Consider the following 16,313-nt stretch of genomic DNA (forward strand, 5'->3'; position numbering starts at 1 on the left):
CTAATATTTAGCTCTAACCGACTTCACTTAGCATGGTAATCTTGAGGTCTCTCCATGTGGCTGCAGTTGGCAATATTTCATTCTTTTCTATGGCTGAGTAATATTCCATTGTATGTGTATGTATATATATATATATATACCACATATTTATCCATTCATCTGTTGATGGACACTTAGATTGCTCCCATGTCTTGGCTAAAATAGGCTGCTATGAACACAGGTGCATGTATCTTTTCAAACTAGAGTTTTCAGCTTTTCTGGATATATGCCTGGGAATGGGATTGCTGGATAACTCTATCCAACGATATCTATTTCTGGGTAGCTCTATCTAATAGAAACTCTAGTTTTAGTTTTTAAAGGAACCTGTATACGGTTTTTAAGAGTGGCTGTACCAGTTTAAATTCCCACCAGCAGTGTAGGAGGGGTCCCTTTTCTCCACACCCTCTCCAGCATTTATTATTTGTAGACTTTTTGATGATGGTGTGAGGGGATACCTCTTTGCAGTTTTGATTTGCTTTTCTCTAATAATTAGCAATGTGAAGCATCTTTCCATGTGCCTATTGGCTCTGTGTATGTCTTCTTTGCAGAAATGTCTATTTAGGTCTTCTGACCATTTTTTAATTTTTTTATTGAGCTGTATGAGCTGTTTGTATATTTTGGAAATTAAGCCCTGCATCATTTGCAAATATTTTCTCCCAGTCTGTAGGTTGTCAGACATGATTCTTAAACTGTGGTACCTGGGCCAGCAGCTGCAGTACCATGCACACTCTCAGGCCCTACTCCAGAACTACTAAATCAGAAACTCTGAGGCTGGGGCCCAGCAATCTGTATTTTAATCAGTTCCCTTCAGCCACATCAAAGTGTTTCTGATGCTTGTTCTAGTTTGTGACTTGCTGCTCTAAGAGATGAAGTAACTGCAGGAACCTCTCATTCAGGCAGAGGTTGAGAGGATGGTAGAGGACCCCCAGGCAGGGCGTTTATGATCATTCTGAGCATGGTGCCTGGACTAGGCTCTGGAGATGCTGCAGCGACCCAGCAGTCCTGGTTGGTGGGGGGTAGGGAAGAAGGGAAAGAAGCAGAACTGACAGGTAGTCAGGCAGTTATGATGGATGGCAGCAGGATGGTAGGGTCAAGGAAAGCTTTCCTCAAGCAGACATCTAAGTCTCAAAAAATCAGTTGGAATTAGTTAGATATAAAGGGTGGGAGGGCTTCTCAGGTGGCTCAGTAGTAAAGAATCCGCCTCCCAGTGCAAGAGAGGAGGGTTCCATCCCTGTGTTGGGAAGATGCCCTGGAGAAGGAAATGGCAACCCACTCGATTAATCTTGCCGGGGAAATCCCATGTACAGAGGAGCCTGGTAGGGCTATAGTCCATGGGGTCGCAAAGAGTGGGACAGGACTTAGTGACTAAACAACAACGAAAGGGTGGGAATGCTATTCCAAGTGTACTGACTAGTTTGTAGCAAGGCCATGCAGATGTATCTTGGGATAGTTCAGTCTTGATGGTGGAAGGTGGAACAGTTGAGTAGGGGGCAGGGGAGGAATCAGATTGTGTGTTGGGGGGGGCGGGGGAGGGGAGGAAGTGGGAGGCGAAGTCTCTGCCTTCAAAGCAAATGAAGGAGCTTTAGGGGCTTCCCTGATGGCTCAGATGGTAAAGCATCTGCCCGCAATGCGGAAGACCGGAGTTCGATCCCTGGGTCGGCAAGATACCGTGGAGAAGGAAATGGCAACCCACTCCAGTACTCTTGCCTGGAAAATTCCACGGACAGAAGAGCGTGGTAGGCTAAAGTCCATGGGGTTGCAAACAGTCGGACACGACTGAGCAACTTCACTTAATGCTGCTGCTAAGTCACGTCAGTCGTGTCCGACTCCGTGTGACCCCATAGACAGCAGCCCACCAAGCTCCCCCGTCCCTGGGATTCTCCAGGCAAGAACACTGGAGTGGGTTGCCATTTCCTTCTCCAGTGCAGGAAAATGAAAAGTGAAAGTGAAGTTGCTCAGTCGTGTCCGACTCTTCGAGACCCCGTGGACTGTAGCCCACCAGGCTCCTCCATCCATGGGATTTCTCAGGCAGGAGTACTGGAGTGGGTTGCCATTGCCTTCTCCGACTTCACTTAATAGCAATTGAGAAAAAGCCCTCTGGCTTCCGTGTGGAGCGGGCACTAGAGAAGATAGTTGGGGAGGGGGCGAGCAGACACCCGGGAGTGTTAGGCCTTCCCTCGGCCCTAGACCCAGCCTGCTTCTGACCTTCAAGGCAGCTGCAGAGATTCAGACCCCAATCACAGTTTTGGTCAGGTGGCGGTTCCAAGGCCCGAGTTGCGGCATCTGAGGCCACGGGGTGGGGCTGGGGAGGGAACTGCCCCCACCATCTCCCACTACTGGCCCGCCAAGATGGCCCCGCCCCCATAGCCGCCCCGCCCCCAGCCCCGCCTCTCCCCAGCTGCTGGCTGGAGGAAGCCAGGCTCTGGGCTGCGATCCTGGGTTGCTCTTCCCTTCCTTGTTGCCTTACCCTGCCGATGTGGCTAAGGCTGCGGGGCTCCTGGAGCCTCTCCTCCCAGACTTTCAGGGACAGGCTCTGGATGTGGTCAGGGATCTCTAGGCTGGAGGGCAGGAGACTTCCGTTGCTGTCCCCTATTCCTGCCAACCAGGCTGTCGGTGGTAGCCGAGCACTGCCCCAGCCTGGCCAGGTTGCCTGGCAGTGTGGGCTCTGGCTGGGCAGTTTCCGGCTCCAGCTGTCCTTCCCAGAAAAACGTCAGTTTGACTGAACCCTTTTGAAACCTGTTTGGGATTTCTAGTCAAGGGAAGAACACTGAAAGGTCATTAACCACCGGTGAAAGGGAGCTTTCTGTGTGTTCTGAAACCTCCGCAGGATTTACCAGCTATCCTATGCGCTGAACCTTCAGCAAGGGGACCTCTTATTCTTCCTCTTTTTACTTAGATGTACTTTCTGGCCCTGTTCTCCTCCATCTGGTATCCAGATTCATGTCTCACTATGCTTTGCAGTTCAAGGAGGGTCTCAAAAGAATGGGCTTCCCCGATGGCTCAGCAGTGGCTTGATCCCTTGGGTTGGGAAGATCCCTTGGAGGAGGGCATGGCAACCCACTCCAGTATTCTTGCCTGGAGACTCTCAAGGACAGAGGAGCCTGGTGGGCTACCGTTCATAGGGTCGCAAAGAGTTGGACATGACTGAGTGACTGAGCGTGCACACATGCTAGAATGGATGTTCAATAGTTTTAAATTTTGTTCAGAAATAGAATAAGAGATGTTAAAAAAATACTGGTTAGGGCTCTCCCGGTGGCTCCATGGTGAAGAATCCATATCTCAATGCAGGGGACACAGGTTTGATCCCTGATCTGGGAAGATCCCACATACCCTACACTCTAGTGCCTACAAGCCGCAACCACTGACCCCATGTACCTCAAGCACTGAAGCCTGCACCCCACACCCCATGCTCCACAACAAGAGAAGCCACAGCACCGCAACTAGAGAGTAGCTCCTGCTCGCTGAAACTAGACAAAGTCAGTCAGTGCAGCAACAAAGACCCAGCTCAGCCGAAAATAAGTAAGTAAAAAATTTGTAAAAATATTGTGGAGAGATCAGTTAGTGATAGGCCTTGAATTATATAGGGATGGAGTAAATACAAGAGGGTCAGGGACAGCATAAGTGGGTTGAAGTGGTGAATGAAGCCATGAATAGTGGAGAAAGTGAGTGCTAGGAGGTGGCCCATTTGGCCTTGAATATGGGGTAAAACCATGGGCACTGAGGAGCCATTGATGGTTGTTGATCAGGAGAGTGACACAGTATTGCTAGTCACTGTTACCAGTGTAAATGTTATATGTCCCATCAGATCCTGCTTGATTATATCAACACATCATCATCATTGGGCTTCCTAAAAGAAAAGCAGTATGTATTCCTGAGTTGAAAGCAATCACTTTTGCCTTATGGATAATTTTTTCTACCTGTTTAGCATCTTCAGTGGGGCTTCCCAGGTAGTGCGAGTAAAATCCACCTGCCAATGCGGGAGCCACAAGAGATGCAGGATCAGTCCTTGGGTTGGGAAGATCCCCTGGAGGAGGGCACAGCAACCCATTCCAGTATTCTTACCTGGAGAACCCCATGGACAGAGGAGCCTGGCGGGATACACTCCATACGGTTGCAGAGAGTGGTGTGGCTGAGCACACACGCACGTGTCTCTGCCAAGCTCCCTGCTGGTATGAAATACTGAATTCCAGATTTTAAAAATTTATTTAGGGGCAAGAGAATTAAAATTTAGGGGCTTCCCTGGTGGCTTGGATGGTAAAGAATCTGCCTGCAATGCAGGAGACCCAGGTGTGATCTCTGGGTTGGTAAGGTCCCTAGAGAAGGGAATGGCCACCCACTCCAGTATTCTTGGAGAATTCCATGGACAGAGGAGCCTGGTTGGATGACAGTCCATGGGTTCGCAGAGAGTCAGATATGACTGAGTGACAAACACTTTCTAACACGAAAGAACTAAAGAGGAAGGAGAAAGGAGAAAAGAGATGACACAGGTAGCAATGGGATAGGGTGGAAGAGAGAAGACTATCATGGATTTCCTGGGGTCCCCACCCGGTCAGTTTTCCAAGCAGCTTGAGGAGCAGCCGGGAGTGAATGAGGGCTGCGGGCCACATATTCTGAGCTTGGTGCTACGTATTATGAGCTGGGGGCCACATAACGTGGGCTGGGGGGCCACATGGCAGAAACAGTCCCATTGAGTCACGGGACGCACAGCCACACTGCTTCGTAAAGCTTGGTGTGAGGAGTATTTTTGTTTTTTACAGCCCAGCTGTCTGTGTAATGACTTCCTTCCCTCAGCCTTGTTCACTGAGGTGTCCCTGGGCGACCAGCTGAGTCACCACATTCCTTGCAGCTTAAAACACTGGCCCAAGCACAGGGCCCTGGCTCCTTCATGTAGGTGGGACCTTTGAAGTCTGCTGGAGAGTGCGGAAAGACAGGCTACAGAGCTCCCATCTCTCACCTGTATCTCTCCCCCAAAACATGTGAAAATAGAAAGTCCATCTGTTAAACACTACGGAATGGCCACAGCCTGAAAAAAAATTATTTATCAGCAACCATGAAGTCATATAGGACTTCCCCTATTGCCTAGCAGGTAAAGAATCTACCTGCAACTCCGAAGACATAGGAGACATGGGGTCGATCACTGGGTCAGGAAGATCCCTTGGAGGAGGAAATGGCAACCCACTCCAGTACTCTTGCCTGGGAAATCCCATGGACAGAGGAGCCTGGTGGGCTGCAGTCCAAAGGTTTGCAGAGTCAGACATGACTGAGTGACTAAGCACACAACAAATGAAGTAAATGTCAAATAGAATGCAGGGAAGTGGGGAGATGAGGGGTGACCAAGAACTAACACCCCTGCCCTCTGTCCTGTTGCAGCATGAAGGGTCCGAAATCCAAGTGAAGAGACTGGGAACTCTCATGCCCAGCTGGAATGGAATGGAAACTTGCTCAGCTCTTCTGTAAAATAAACAATAAGCAGGCAGTTTTTAGTAAAAATAAGGATGCATTGGCAGAAAGTTCAGCAATCTTATCCTTGAAATATGTTTTAAAGAAAGCTTGGTCAGGTATATAAGAAGACAAGGTGGAGATTATTTATGATAGCCTTGTTCACAGCATAGGTGAGCAGGAAGCAAAAATGAGTGAGTAAACTATGGTGGAGGCTGACCTTGGAATTCTACACAGCACTGAGAAACTATGTGTTAGGTGTGCATAGAACAGCATGGATGGAACTTATAGTGTTAAGTGGGGGAAATCAGTAAAAGAGATTTAAGGCATATTACTTTCCCAGTCTTACTGAGATATGACTGATGTACAGTAAACCACATGTATTTAAAGAGTACGATTTGAGTTTTGACGTGTGTAGATACCTATGAAACCATTGCTGCAATCAAGCTAACGAATATATCCATCTCTTGGCAAAGTGTGGAGCAGATCTATATGTATTAAAATGAACAGATGTTGAATACCTATTAAGATAGGAAAAAAGTTCAGCAGTGTGTGCAATATAACCCCATAGTTAAAACAAAAAATGTGTAGGTACCCTGAAAAATCTGGAGTAATATATGCCAAAAAACCCTGTATTTGTTATTGTTGTTTAATCACTTAGTCGTGTTCAACTTTTTGCGACCCCCATGGACTGTAGCCCACTAGGTTCCTCTGTCTATGTAATTCTCCAGGCAAGAATACTGGAGTGGGTTGCCATTTCCTTCTCCAGGAGATCTTCCAACCTAGGGATCGAACCCGGTCTTCTGCACTGTCAGACAGTTCAGTTCAGTTCAGTCGCTCAGTCGTGTCTGACTCTTTGCGACCCCATGAATCGCAGCACGCCAGGCCTCCTGTCCATCACCAACTCCCAGAGTTCACTCAAACTCACATCCATCGAGTCGGTGATGCCATCCAACCATCTCATCCTCTGTCGTCCCCTTTTCCTCCTGCCCCAAATCCCTCCCAGCATCAGAATCTTTTCCAATGAGTCAGCTCTTCGCATGAGGTAGCCAAAGTACTGGAGTTTCAGCTTTAGCACTCATTCCTTCCAAAGAACACCCAGGGCTGATCTCCTTTAGAATGAACTGGTTGGATCTCCTTGCAGTCCAAGGGACTCTCAAGAGTCTTCTCCAACACCACAGTTCAAAAGCATCAATTCTTCGGCTCTCTGCCTTCTTCACAGTCCAACTCTCACATCCATACATGACCACTGGAAAAACCATAGCCTTGACTAGACGGACCTTGGTTGGCAAAGTAATGTCTCTGCTTTTGAATATGCTATCTAGGTTGGTCATAACTTTCCTTCCAAGGAGTAAGCGTCTTTTAATTTCATGGCTGCAATCACCATCTGCAGTGATTTAGGAGCCCCCCAAAATAAAGTCTGACACTGTTTCCACTGTTTCCCTATCTATTTCCCATGAAGTGATGGGACCGGATGCCATGATCTTCATTTTCTGAATGTTGAGCTTTAAGCCAACTTTTTCACTTAGGCAGATTCTTTACCGTCTGAGCCACCAGGGCAGTCCCTGGTGATTATTATCGGTTTTATATAAAGGTCACCATTAAGTGTGTGTTCTTTGGTGTCTGGCTTCTCTCACTCCATGTGATTTATTGGAGTCTTCCGTGTTGTTGTGTGAAGCTGTGGTTCATTCACTTTTAGCGCAGCATATCACAGCATTCCATTGGGTGAATATACCAAATTTTGTTTATCCCTTCAGCTACTAATCAACATTTGGGTTGTTTCCAGTTTAGGGCTACTACAAGTAATGCTGCTGGGAGCATTTTGGTACCTGTCTGCTGCTCTGCCTTTGCATGTATTACAGTATGGTTCCAAGTCATTTAATCTATGAGCTTGTTATTTCTCTTCTATTTGGCCTACCTGGATTTTGCTCCTGTTTTCCTTTTTTACTCCTTTTGGATCAGCCAAGTGTTTCTTGATTATTGCATTTTATCTTCTGTATTAGATTTTTAAAAATGTGTTAAAACATATATAGCCCCAAATTTACCATTATAACTATGTTTAAATGTGCAGTTCACTAGTTACATTCACATTTTTGTGCAGCCAATCTCCAGAACCATTTTCATCTTGCAAAACTGATGTGCTCTATCCATTACGCAATAGTTTCCCATTCATTCCTTTGCTGCTTCCCTAGCAACCACCATTCTACTTTCTGTCACTGTGTATTTCACCATTCTAGGTATTTCATATAAACAGAGTCATGTAGTATTTGTCTTTTTGTGACTGGCTTATTTTCTTTTTAAAAAAAAATTATTTTTGACTGTGCTGGGTCTTTGTGGCTGCACGAGCTTTTTTCTGGCTCACTGCATCACTGACTCAATGGACATAAGTTTTGAGCAAACTCCGGGAGACAGTGAAGGACAGGGAAGCCTGGCATCCTCCAGTCCATGGTGTCGCAAAGAGTCAGACATGACTAAGCAACTGAACAACATGGAAGCCAAATAATAATTAAAATTATTTATTGTATCATTATACACACTGATGGAAAGCATTATAGACAGAAGAGTTTCTTTCCCACCATAACATTATTTACATCCATTTATTTAGCTAGAAACACTAGCTTGAAGAGGTATATTCTATTTGAAATGATTTCTTTAGAGTAAACCATTGTCTTACAGTTGGAGCATGTTGAAGAAATTGTTTTCTCATAAGCTTTTTTTATTCTTTTGAGTCTCAATCACTGAGTTCAAGGGACTTTGAGAGAATCCTGGTGTCCTGAATGTCCTGATGAATACGTTGAAATCAAGCATTGTATGTGTATTCTGATAATATTCTTAGATCCATACAAATGTTGGTTTGTGAAGCTCATATTTCTCCCACCAGTACTATGACATTTGAAGAACATTCGTTGTGAAAGTTTCACACCAATTTTCACACCGCTGTGCTTCCTGTCCCGTTTTCTTCCTTTATTGTCCTTTTGCTCTTGTTCACCTATCTGCTGCCTTCTGCTGCCTGAGAATTTGTTTGGTTGACAGACTACATCTTCTTGCCATGCATTGGTATTTTCCTGCCAGGTATCTAAGTCACCTGATTCAGGAGACTGGTGAATAAAAGGCATATGGTGTGTAGCTGCTAATCTATTAGAGAAACCTGTGCTGCCCACTGGGATGCCAAAGTCTAACAGTTCTGCCTTCTTAATGATTTCCTGAGTTTTCCTTTTAGTGGATGTCATGTCCTTAAAATAGTCAGAGCCCAGTTGTTCTAAAGCTTTTGGCTGTGTTGTCACATCCCCATTTCCTCCTTCAGTCTTTACACACCTGTGGGTGCACCTTCATCCCAGAACCCTTCCACATCTGTCTGCTAAGGAGCTGATGAATAATCAACTCTAGTTGGCAGAGTTATTTGATCTCCCCTTAATTCCTGTCCGCTGCCAGATCTGCATACTAATCTCTTTAGGAATGAGAATACTGTCGCTGAGTGGGTTTGTACTTTAAATAATCAAAACTGTGATGATGGCCCTCGTGGGGATCAAAACTGGCCCCTTCGTCTCCCCATCTTCCCAGCAGAGGCTCTGGTTAAATTACTCTTTAATTAATATATTAAACCAATCTGATATGTCTTTGGGTTTTTTTATGGTTTCATTGTGATGTGTCTAGACGGAGATTGATTTTTATTTATCCTGATCTGAACTTTTAAAAATTTATTTATTTTAATTGGAGGAGAATTGCTTTACAATATGGTTTAGTTCTGATTTGAATTTATTTGGCTTACCTATGACTAGATATCTTTCATAAGTTCTAGAGAATCCTCAGACACTATCTTTTCAAATATTGCTTCTATCTCATCCTTTCTCTTTTTCCTGTAGAAATAATCTTAAGGTTAGAATGATGTAAATTTTTTCCAAAGAGATTAAAACATTTTTTTTTTTTTTACTAACCCCTTGAAGTGCTACCAGTTCAGGATCCCTTTAATCTGTATTCAGAGTTTCACATTATGTAGACAACTCAGATGACTTGAAGCCAGGCTGCATCTGTGAAAGGAATGGATCACTTCCAGTTCACATCTTAAAGTTCTGCAGGATCCTATACTAAAGTGTAAAGAGTTTTGTTGGCTGGGAACTTGCATATCACACTGAGGAGTCTAAGGAGGGGTGGGCAGTTGTGGATTGGTCAAGTCCGATCAGAGGCAGCATTTTGTTAATATTTTTTAATTGAAGTATAGCTGATTTATAATGTGTTAATTTCTGCTGTACAGTAAAGTGGTTCAGTTGTACATATACATATGTATGTTCCTTTTTAAAAATATTCTCTTCCATTATGGTTTATCATAGGATATTGAGTATCCGTTGATATACAGCAGGACCTTGCTGTTTACCCAGTCTATGTTTAAAAGCTTTCCTCTGCTAACCCAATCTCCCACTCTGCCCCTCTCCTAGGCCCTCCCCCTTGGCGACCGCCAGTCTGCTGTGTCTGGTTTCCTATTTCTATCTCATTTGTGTCATCTTTTAGATTCTGTAGATAAGTGATATCACACATAGTACTTGTCTTTCTGACCTAACATCACTTAGTATGATCATCTCTGGTTGCATCCATGTTGCTGCAAATGGCATTCTGTCACTCTTTTTTATGGCCGAGTAGTGTTCCATTGTACATAGGCACCACATCTTCTTTAACCATTCCTCTCTTGATGGATATTCAGGTTGTTTCCATGTCAGACTATTGTGAATAGTGCTGCTATAAACATAGGGGTGCATGCATCTTTTCGAATAATAGTTTTGTCTGGAGGTATGCCCAGGAGTGGGATTGCTTGATCATATGGTAATTCTGTTTTTAGTTTTCTGAGGACTTCCACACTGTTCTCCACAGTAGCTGTACCAACTTACATTAAAGGGCAGCTTGTTGAATCCTAGTGCTGTGGCCCATTGTGGGCAAAGGAGGAAGGCAGGCTGGGCTAGACTAGGGCTAGGGAAACACAACCAGCCACAGAGATGGGTGATTATGGCCGAGGTAGACTAATGCACAGGGTCTACCAGGTGAGGAGGGGAGGCGAGAAGCCAGGACTGTAGAGAAGCTGCAGATGTGACTAGGGTGGCTCTGTAATGCGAGGCCTCTGTTCACCGGGGCCAGAAGCAAATTCTCTTCCCTGATTCTGGGCAGCTTGGCTGGCCAGTGTCTCCTCCAGGCCAACCAGCAGCCACCTGTATAGCCTGGGCTGGGTCTGAGCACTCTGGACAGCTTCATTATGGTTCTGTCTACATCCACTGTGAGCCCTCCATTCTGAACTGCACCCAGCAGGTTGTCCCTGCACCTTTATTGAAGGGTTCCTAAAATACAGCTCAAATTATTCCCACCACCTTCAAGGCCCTGCGTGATCTGGCTGGCCCCTGTCCACCCCTCTAGCCTGACCTCCTCCCTCTATCCGCCTCATTGTCCATGTGTCTTCTTCCTCTTTGTTTAAACCACCATGTACCCTGGCTGGCTGCAGGGTCTATGCATGAGCAGTTCCCTCTACAGGGAGCATTCCTTTCCCATATTTTCCTACTGTGATGGGCTAAATGTGTATGTACCTGCAAAATTCATACGCCGAAGCCCTGACTCCCAGTGTGGCAATACTGGGAGTAAGGAAATAATTAAAATTGAATGAGATCATGAGAGTGGGATCCTGATCCAGGACGGTTAGTGTCCTTATAAGAAGATATACCAGAAAGTTCACTCTCCTTCTCTCTCCATGGTCATATATGAGGACACAGCAAGAAAGGAGCCACGTGCTGGTCAGGAAGAGAGTCCTCACCAGAAACTCCATGTGCTGCAAACTTGATCTTGGAATTCCAGCCTCAAGAATTTGAAGAATATTACTTTCTGCTGTTTTAAGTCATCTAGTCAAAGGTATTTTGTTATGGCAGCCCAAGCACACCAATACATCAGGTTAATTAGATCTCATATTTCCCTAAACATTTTTTTTTTTTTTTTTTTTTGCCATACTGGGTCTTAGTTGCTGGGTGCAGCCTTTAGGTCTTAGTTTGCCCTGGGCATGTGGGACCTTAGTTCTCCAAAGATCGAACCCACATCTACTGCATTGGCAGGGGGATTCTTAACCACTGGACCACCAAAGAACTCTCCCTCTAAGCATCTTTGATCCAAAGTCTCCTATTTCTGGGATCTTGTGGTACTAGGCACCATGTAAGATTTCTATTTTTGATTATTTGATCAACGTCTGCCTGATACTAGACTGTAAATTCCATGAAGGTTTCTGGTTTTATTCAAAGCTACACACCCAGAACCCAGTACACAGCCAGGTATGTATTAGGTACACAATACATATTTACTGGGAAGGACAGTGGTGGGGAGAACAGACAATGCCTCGGGTTGGGAGGGTTTTATGGACATTCAGGTCCATCTCTGGTCCAGCAGCACCCCTTTAGCCCTCTCTACTGACAAAGCCTAGCACTGTGCCACTGATGAGGAGACATGTTAGCAGAACTCAGCTCCAGCATCACAAAGCATGGCAATGAAGGACAGATTGCAAGGAAGGGTAGATTTAGAGCAGAGACAACAAACTGGCACAACTGGATTGAGAACTTTCCTTAAAACAATGGATGGGACTTTCTTTTTAACCTTTGAGTTCTCATCACGCATCAGACACCATGTTAATAGCAACATGTGGATTATCTCATCCATTTCTCACAAAAACATCAGGGGGTTAAGTCAGTTACTCGAGCTCATACAGCAAGTAAGTGGGGAAGACAGGATTCAAACTCAGGAGTTCTGGGTTTAAATCCTACTTACTTACACACTACACTAACTGCCTCTGGGGGATGGGAATGCCTCTGGGATGTTTAAATTCCAGACTTTTTAAAGGCAAGATAAGGATTAACTGTGAAATGAGCTATGGGGCTTCCCTGGTGGTCCAGTGGTTAAGAATATTCCTTGCAATGCAGGGGACACAGGTTCGATTCTTGGTCCAGGAAGATCCCACCTGCCACAGGGCAAATAAGCCTGTGCATCACAAAGACTGAGCCTGAGCTCCAGAGCCCGTGCTCCACAATAAGAGGAGCCACTGCAACGAGAAGCCCGCGCACTGCACCTGGAGAGCAGCCCCTGCTCACACGGCTAAAGAAACCCCACACGCAGCAATGAAGACCCAGGACAACTAAAGATAAATACATAGAATTTTTTTTTTTAAATACATGTACTGTTGATTAAGCTAAAGGGGTCTCTCACTACCCTGGTTCTATAGAATTCTCTTCCTTTTAATCCTCAGCTCATGGCTAGTTACTGCATTCTCTGTGCTCTGAGGCACTGTGATAACCTCATTCTTGACAAGGAGCTGGCACAGAAATCACGGAGAATGTTTCCCCTTCTCTTCCTGCAATTGTTTACAGCTCAGACTCCCGCTTGTGGTTCTATGGCACTGGCTACTGCTCAGAGCTGTGCAGTGAATGTAACATTCGAATAGCCAGCGTTAGAATGCTTTTGGTTTCAGCTAATTAAAAAAACATCCAGCTAAAGTTAGAATCAATAATAGAGGGAATGCATTGATTTATGTGACCTGATTGGTAAATGGGATTCAGGTGAGCTTTGGTTGGCATTTCAACACTCTTTTTTCTTCAGTTCTTTCCACGTTTCCTGATTTCATGGGTTGGCTTCATCTTTAGCCTGGCTCTTCTCATTGTACCAGAATAGCTGAAATGGTTCCTTACTGACATCCAGGGAGGGAGTGAAGGCTTTTACCCAATTGTTGTGAAGAGGTAAATATTGAGTACTGATAGATGTAATCCTGGGTAAAAGGTCTGTCTTTGCAGCAATCAGTACTGTAGTCCGTCAGGCTCCTCTGTCCATTGGGATTTTCCAGGCAAGATTACTGGAGTGGGTTGCCATTTCCTTCTCCAGGGAATCTTCTCAACCCAGGGATCGAACGCATGTCTCTTGAATACTCCTGTATTGGCAGGCGGGTTCTTTACCACTAACACCACCTGGGAAGACCAACAATCAATTGAATTGAAGCTCTACATTTGCATGTGGGGGATGGGGGTCCAGCCCACCCAAATTGCCTCAGGGCTGTACCATGGGAAATGGGGTATACTGGATGTTAGGAAGATGCATCTGTCAGGATAGGCTAGGTTTTGCTTTGGTAATAAACAAGCCCTGGCCTTGCTTTTCAAACAGCAAAGGTTTGTTTCTTGCTTATATTGTATGTCTGCTTGGGTCATTATGCTGTGTTTTCTCATTCCAGGACCGGAACTGATGGAGCTGTCACCTCCTCAACCGTGGTCTATGGCTGTGGCTGAGAAAAAGCATAAAAAACTGCTTTCTAGCTCTTAAAGTTTGAGCTGAGAATGATGTGCTTCTACCAGCAATGTATGGACCAAAACAAGTCCCATGGCCACTCCTGACTCCAAGCTGTGAGGAAATATAATCCTATCATGTGTCTGGGAAACAAACCAGAATTATCTGGTGACGTAACATTAATGTCAAGTATCACAAAGGGCTTACGGAGACCACCCCAGCTTTTCCTTACTTTTTATTGGGAAAAACTTTGATTGCTACATTTTTAAAAAAGAGACCTTCATACTGTGCAGAAATCAGGTGTTTTCCTGATTTCTGATCAAATGTCTCTCAGTTATTTTGCCATTAAGCAGTCAATGGATCTCTGAGGGACTTCTCTTAAGATACCTCAACTCAAAATAATGCCCTTTTTGTGGTCTTGATCAACACAAGTGGATTCCTAGTGAAACTCATGACTTGTAAGTCGACCCCGATTGTTCTGGGGGAGGGGGACACCTAACTCAAATTAGGCCAATTAGGGCCTCTTTTCTGCGATTTTGGAATTGGAATGATCAGGGATTTTTCATGTCTCTCCGGATCACTGGAAGTGGTTGGGAGATAGATTTCCCATTGGAAGCAGAGGAAACAAGTTTTCGAGGAGAGTGTTACTGGCAACTCTTCCTATACTTCCATTTCATCCAAAAGCCCAGCTGGGTTCTTGCTGCTGGCCTAGAAATCCATTCCCACCTCCCCCTGTCCCCACTTCCAAAAGCTTTAAGATCAGTTCCCCTCTTGTTTTTCTTAAACTGGGTTCATGGGTTACTGGTAACTTGTAGCCAGAAAACTCCTAATCGATACATGTTCTTTGCCTCTGGAACCGGACACAAAGTAGTCACAGGTGTAGCCCATTCCAGTAAAATAGAGGTCAGGTTGTAGTTCTATTGCATCAGTTGTATTTCTGGCAACTTTTCTGCTTGAGATAGTTCCTCCGAATGTGAGTGCAGGTGACATTATTATATGGATCACCTGGAATTCACTTAAAACTTTGGTTTTTTTTAAGGAAAATGATTTGTCTCCTTGGGTAAACATTTGCCACATACCTCCCAACACAGATATTAAGTCCACATTATTTCCTCTGCCCAAGGTCCTGTCCTCTTCAACTCTGTAGACCCAGCCTCAGCGTCACCTCCTCTGGGAAGCCTTTCCATGTTCTCCTATATAGAACAAATGATCTTCTCTTTGCTTTCCAAACAGTTGACACATACATCTAGGGTTACATATTTTCCTCCAGAAGTATGGTTGGGAGAGTGCCTTGTTTATCTGCATCCCACAGTGTTGGGTTGGAAGAGACGCTCAGAAAAGTTTGTTTACTAAATGGGAGTTTTAAATGAGAGGACCATACCCCACGTACAGTCATCCCTCAGTATCTGCGGGGGGGCTGGTTCCAGCATCTGTTGCGGATACCAATATCCATGGATGCTCAAGCCCCATAGTTGGCCCTCCATATCTCTGGTTCTGCACCTTGGGATTCAACCAGCCATGGATCGTGTGATACGGTGGTTTGTCAGCTTTGCTTACTGAACACCAGGCACTGTGCAGAAAGCTGACCGTGTGCTGTCATTTAACCCTTTCAGTCATTTCTACTGGCTTGATTATTGATATTTTCATTGCTCTTTTATGGATGAGAGATTAATAGCAAAGTCACTCAGCCAATTATTAATCTGCCATATATGGCAGATGTGAGATTCCAACTCTGGTATGTCATACTGGAGCGTGCTAGCTGTTTACTGACCCCTAGATTGTAAAGGTGGGGACCACTTTCTGAGCATATTTGCTACAGACTTGGGACTCCATAACAAAAAAGGTAGCTGGAACGTATGACAAAAACTCAGAAAAGGGGTCACCTTTACCCCAGGTGTCACAGGTTACACAACAGAAGCAGTGAAAAAAGAGGTTTACTGTACCTGAGGGGGCTAACTTGTGCTTGAAAGTTCTCAAGTAATTGAAGATTTAACGGAAAGCAGTCATCAGAAGTCGTCCTTCTTGTTAAGAAACAGAGGAGAGAAAAAACCTGCGGTAAAGTTTTGGTGGGATAAAAAGGAAAACTAACTCACAGGCGATGCTCGTTGAGAAATACTGTACTGAGAAGAGAGCGGCGGGGCAAGGGTCAGGGTTCCCAATCCAGCTAGCATCCTTTTGAAAGTGCAGCCTGGCGTGGCCTTTCTTTGGTGGTTCTCTAGAAAGCCCAGGACACGGAGTACAAAAGCCGGGAACCTCCGGGGATGGAGCATCCGCCCCCAGGCCCCCCTCCTTCCCTGCCGGGTTGAGCCTCCGAGCCGAGAAAAGAGGGAGCGACGCCCGCGCATGCGCCCGCGGTAAGGTCCTCTCTGCGACGTCAGGGGGCTTGCGCCTGCACGAAAGCCCCGCCCCCCCCAGGCGCCAGAGGCGACCTGGGCGGGGGGCCTCGGGCCACGCCCCCAGCCGAGCCGAGAGGCGCCGAGCGGAGCCGAGCGCCTCCGAGTGCGGCCGGGCCGAGCCGAGCGGCCCGGAGTCGGTTGGTGCAGCTGCGTCCC

At 45.6% G+C, this 16,313-nt stretch overlaps 1 long non-coding RNA gene and 1 pseudogene across 1 annotated transcript; one reads left to right on the forward strand and one right to left on the reverse strand.

Annotated features, from left to right (window-relative positions):
- Positions 1–7,962: 7,962 nt before the first annotated feature.
- LOC120869438 lies at positions 7,963–10,233 on the reverse strand (annotated as a pseudogene).
- A 514-nt stretch (positions 10,234–10,747) lies between these two features.
- Positions 10,748–14,009, forward strand: LOC120869564. Its single transcript, XR_005722556.1, has 3 exons — positions 10,748–11,361; positions 13,087–13,223; positions 13,709–14,009. It is a non-coding gene; the product is annotated as an uncharacterized LOC120869564 (long non-coding RNA).
- The last annotated feature ends 2,304 nt before the right edge of the window (positions 14,010–16,313 follow it).

Source organism: Oryx dammah, unplaced genomic scaffold (assembly GCF_014754425.2).
Source record: "Oryx dammah isolate SB20612 unplaced genomic scaffold, SCBI_Odam_1.1 HiC_scaffold_10, whole genome shotgun sequence".
NCBI lineage: Eukaryota > Metazoa > Chordata > Mammalia > Artiodactyla > Bovidae > Oryx > Oryx dammah.